This window comes from Alosa pseudoharengus, unplaced genomic scaffold, assembly GCF_046254945.1.
Source record: "Alosa pseudoharengus isolate Yale_2024_CS ecotype anadromous, Long Island Sound unplaced genomic scaffold, YU_APseudo_1.1 YU_APseudo_1.1_scf_5, whole genome shotgun sequence".
Classification (NCBI taxonomy): domain Eukaryota; kingdom Metazoa; phylum Chordata; class Actinopteri; order Clupeiformes; family Clupeidae; genus Alosa; species Alosa pseudoharengus.
Genome location: NW_027468837.1, coordinates 39,553,917 through 39,559,281, shown reverse-complemented (window position 1 = coordinate 39,559,281; position 5,365 = coordinate 39,553,917). Strand labels below are relative to the sequence as shown.

Here is a 5,365-nt window from a genome sequence, read left to right as displayed (position 1 = left end):
TGGGACATATTTATGTGCAGCAAAACAGGACCCCTCAAAATGCAAGCTAGAATGGGAAGAATTGACCATTAGGGGTCATTCCACGTCAGTTCAACCAGGGCCCACGCACTTAGGTCTCAAAAAATTCTGAAAAAATTACCAGGTGTACCTATGTTACCCAGGAGACACACTGTAAAATTACTCTTATGTAAGATCAATACTTTCCAAGATACAGCCAATTTTACAGGAGGAGGGGGGTGTCGATTTTGTTCGGCCTCTTTTTTTTGTCAAAGTTCACAAGCCCACAGCGCAAGAACTAAACCATGTAGGAGGCTCAAATTGTGCATGCTGGTACATAAATAGGAAAAGTATGTAGCAAAATCGTCACGTTTGGTCTGGATAATCCTGCATGGTCATAACTGTCCCTCAAAGTTGATACAAATTTTATTGGCGTTTTTGGCTGGGCTCTGTTTAAGCCTTCAGAAGACATATTTGTACTCAACATAGGCTCTTGATTTATTTTCCTTACTGAGATAAGTAGAAACACTCTCACAAAAACCAATGAACAGAAAATAAATTCCTTCAGGGTCTGAACAGCAGACTTTACAAGTCTAAAAAATAATTTTGGTTCTCATTTTCAGAGCACCCAAACACCTTGTGGGAATATACAAAGATTTTTTAAATATTTTTTTCTTTATTCTAAATGATCTTTTCTTTTCAAAAACACCAATTTGACTTGTCTTATGCAAATCTTTCTTTTTCACTTTCCACCCTGAACATGGACAAAATGCACCATTGACATCAATATGTTTTGTATTGATGTTTGGTAATTTTTTCAGAATTTTTTGAGACCTAAGTGCGTGGGCCCTGGTTGAACTGACGTGGAATGACCCTTACACTAACTTGAGAGATTCTGATTTAACAGTGGCAAGTAATCTATCTCTGGCCAGCCTTGGGAAGACTGCCTATAGAGAATTACTCTAATGGTTGCATCACCCTTAACAGACTTTAACTGGAGCATGCAATCACAGCTAAATGAATCAATTATCTTACAAGTTCAATCATTTTTGAATTGGAGAAAATGCCTTGAATTCATGAGGTGTGAAGTGTTCCTTACATAAAGAATCTTCAAACAACTCTCCTTTCATTTTGCTCAATGATCTCTTCTAGCGATCTCTTCTATAATATAGCGATCTCTTCTATAATATAACTGACAACTGATTTATCTGACAGGCAGGGAGGAACCGTTAAACAAAAGCTTATGAACCAATACTCTCCTCTGAAAGTGATTACAGCCACAAGAATATAATGGAGCAATATTGAAAACCACACATAAGAATTGTATGACGCCTCTAATAACTTCACAGACTCTGCAAGCCAGACCGAGGTGCAAGAGTGATCATGCTTTTCCAATGAAAAGCTCCGTTCGTAGATGATGTACAGTAAAATTAATATTATTACTCTAAGAATAGGCTATTAACACTGGTCCGTTTCACTATTCTCTTGGTAATGCCCATAACGATGTAAGTGCAACAACATTATGGCTCAGAGACGTGACATTATTTCATAATGAGACATTTTATTGAAGCACATCTGGGTTGGAGCCCGAAGATGTGTGTGAGGAAGCGCATAAAAAGCGCTTGTTTCTCTCTGCTTCCATGTTTCTCAGTTACAATGTCGAAGTTCATCAGGTCGCCCAAACCCTTGGACGACAGAACAATGCTGCCTTTATGTAGGCCTATGAAAATGTAGGCTACTATGAAAGACCCCAAACGTTTAGTGTAAACCATCAAGAGTTATCCCATCAAGATATTACAGGATAAATGTAACACGATTGAGCATATCCTCACTATGGAATATAAAATCCATAAGCGATCCACCGGCTGATACTTCAGAAAGGTCAAAGACCATGTCAACGGGACGAGACACTTTTGGTGTCATCCTTTAACCACACGTGTGAGCATTTTGCGCAACCTGACAGACACAAAACAATATAGGTTGAGGACAAGGAAATGCGTCTTTGAAGCATCTTACTTTAAACCCGTTCCATGTCGGACGGTACTGGTTAGGTCTAGCCTAGGCTACTGCATAAGAAATGTGCAAATCATAACTTCAACCAATCTTAAACTGTTGTAGCGCAAGCGAATACATTGTTGCTGTAACATAGGTCTCTCTTAAAAGGTAACTCCAAGCACGTTCAAATAAAACGCATTCTCTGTCACTATGTCTGCTGACGAACCATGTAGAAATGCATGGTAATTTCAAACGTATACAATCACTAACATTAGCCTATCTCAAGAACAAGACGTGTAACGGGTTGTTGGAGGCTACCTTTTTACTCCACACTCCCGTTAGCGTATCACCATTGCTGCTGCTGCTGAGGACACTGCGTTAAGCCTGCCTCTCTTCCGAGTTTCAAATGTAATTTTGCTCGAAAAGAAGCGAAGGTTACGTGTAAACTACTTACCATGTTCCGTTTATCCTATTGATCCCTACTGATCCAAACTCATTCACACAAATGTTGAAAAATGTGTGGCATGTTTTCATACAAACATAGAGTGGCGGTTGGTAGACTTGTCTCAGTTCCCCGGAGTGGTTTGAAGAGAAGAAGCATTAGCGGTTGTTGGCTGCAGAACGTCCCCCCTCAGAAAAGTCACTCCTCCCGGGCGGGGCTGCTGAGGAAACCGTGGGAGGAGACTGAAGGGGGAAATGCAGACGCGATAAGTAAATTCGTGTTAATTTGTTAAAAAATCTAGCCATGAAAGTTCTGTAATGAAAACTTTTGTAAACAATCAGTCCCTAAAATGAACGTGTCTCAGGTCCGGAATATGAAGAATCCGAGAAACTTCAGGAGTTGTCAGCATTTATTTATGTTGAGAATTATGTTCTTGGTATTTGCAGTAGGCTTATTTATTTGGTCTCACGTGGCCCGTAGGACTTCAGTGGTTATGTCTGCATTTGATAATATTCATTATTTAATTCTCAATTAGTTGCTTTTGTGCTACTATTCTACAATCCTACATTAAGATGCAACACTCTAGGGAGACTTTATGAGAAGCTTTATGAGAAGCTTTACTAAAATGTTTGAGGACAAGTGTATGAAAATGAAAACACAGGATTAGGAATGTCACTTCATCATTGCATTCAGGTTCTACTGGCCCCAGGGAATCTAGCAGCATAGTGAAATTCATTTCACAACCATGAACCTCATTAAAAATTCTGGAATGTCAGAAATGTTAGGGGGCTCCCTAGACCCAAACCAGATTAGCTGAGCCATGACGTTGTCCAGGCAACAACTGTGTCTGCACACAGGTAGAGGAAGACATCAAAGCATGCTGCTGCTGACACAGATGCCAACTGGCCCAACAGCATAGGCCTATATTTTAGCAGACATTCCAGCAGAATTATTAATTTATTTTGCAGAAGCTGTGTGTCCCATTAGTACTCCACATTAGTGGAGTAGGCCTACAAAGTGAAAAATATGCCTTTATAGGCGGACTATATGACATCACCCTCTTGGCAGTTCAGTCATATAGCCTACCCTAGAACCTGAAAAACATTAGACATCAAAAAGAAACAAGCAGCCATGACTTATTAATGGCAATTTTGCGCTATATAAAAGACCACTGGAATGGAAAGAAATGAAGAAAATCATTGCATTTGGTTTGCATCTTATATCCCCTCAACATATCTAGGTCAAGGGATTGGCAGAGTAAGGGTGCATGTGCTGTTGTGCCTATGCACTATACCCTCTCCACCTGCCTACCCTTTCCTGTAGTTCCCCAGGCAGTTGTGGAAGGGGGGGGGGGTATGGTGCCTGTCTGAGCGGCTGTGCATATTTCATGTACATCATCTCCACTCCACCTCTCTCTCTCTCTCTCTCTCTCTCTCTTCATCATTGGCATGACAGTGCAGTGTGCAATATTGCCAAGAGCATTCAAATGACTTGATAACCAAAAGTGAAGGATAAAAACAAGGCGAATTCTCTCTGTGTGTTTCTCTGGCTGTGTGCCGTCAGCAGCAGCCTGGGGGTGGAGGGTGGGGGGGGGGGGGGCAGACTGTCTGTTTGCAGTGGTGTGTGACATTATTAAGAGCAGCCAGACAAGGCTTAAGGTTTCAGAAGTGGAGCTTCTTTCTGTCAAATAAACACCACCAGCTAAGCCGTCCTTTCTGCCTCAGACATGTTTATTTCTGAATGAGACCCTGTAATTGTTGTTTTCTTGTTTACTTCCGTATGAGGGCTTTATTATGTCCCTCTAATGGTTATTTTTTTATTATGACAGTATATATACTCCTTTGATCCCTAGAGGGAAATTTGGTCTCTGCATTTAACCCAATCGGTGAATTAGTGAAACACAAACAGCACACAGTGAACACACAGTGAGGTGAAGCACACACTAATCCCGGCGCAGTGAGCTGCCTGCTACAACGGCGGCGCTCGGGGAGCAGTGAGGGGTTAGGTGCCTTGCTCAGGCACTTCAGCCGCGGCCCACTGGTCGGGGCTCGAACCGGCAACCCTCCGGTTACAAGTCCAGAGTGCTAACCAGTGGGCCACGGCTGAGCTTGACTCAGACTGTGAAGTCGACTTTGAAGTGTTTTACTACATATTGATTTGATCATGCCACACTAATCTTGTGTTTATTTATGTGTAAGCGGTTTATGTTTAAGCTCATGGTCATGGTGGGCATCCTGCCTTGATCCCAGTATACATTGTGATGTGTTCACTTTGAAGAATTTGAACTGCTTAATTGGATGCATTAAAAGGTCCATCTCCTTGGCCTTCTAGGACCTCCTTAAAAATAGCCTTTCCATCACTGGCTTTTCCGAGGGTCAGTGCATGGCATCAATAGTGGTCTGTGCAAAGTTGTGGCCTTTCAGTGCGCCATGAGACCATAATAAATAATTAATGACATACATTTTCTGCTGTTGTCCGCCACGGTCCACCGCAGCACAGACTCATCCGTGCCAGGCCATCAACTCTGAGGCCCAGCTGGGCACAGAGGGGATCAATGCTAGGTAGGTGCCAGGGGTCCACTCCATCAAAGCTCTCCCCCTGAGACCACAGACACAGCCATGTCAGTAGCAGAGGAAAACATCTTCACCCTGAGACCACAGACACAGCCATGTCAGTCGCAGAGGAAAACCTCTTCATCCCCCCCCCCCCTCTTCAGGGCTCCAGAAACAACCAATTACTCCTTGATGTGATGGCTATTGATTTCACGTTTGCATCAGAGAGTAGTTGTGTTGTGTTTAAGCATGTGTTTACATCATGCCAGTAACAGACGTACAGCTTAATGCCTCGTTGTATTTGAGGATTCTTATGAGGTCAAAACTATTTTCAATGCTATTTTCTCAAAGCATTCGGTGCAATTATTATTCTTCCTGC

At 42.3% G+C, this 5,365-nt stretch overlaps 1 protein-coding gene across 2 annotated transcripts in view; it reads right to left on the bottom strand.

Annotated features, from left to right (window-relative positions):
- ppp1r16b (protein phosphatase 1, regulatory subunit 16B) overlaps window positions 1-2,581 on the bottom strand; it is a 58,944-nt gene extending 56,363 nt beyond the window's left edge. For both annotated transcript variants that reach the window (XM_076268136.1, XM_076268137.1), the window contains exon 1: window positions 2,447-2,581. The gene's annotated coding sequence lies outside the window, so the exon portion shown is untranslated. The remainder of the gene's footprint in view (window positions 1-2,446) is intronic.
- Window positions 2,582-5,365: the final 2,784 nt, after the last annotated feature.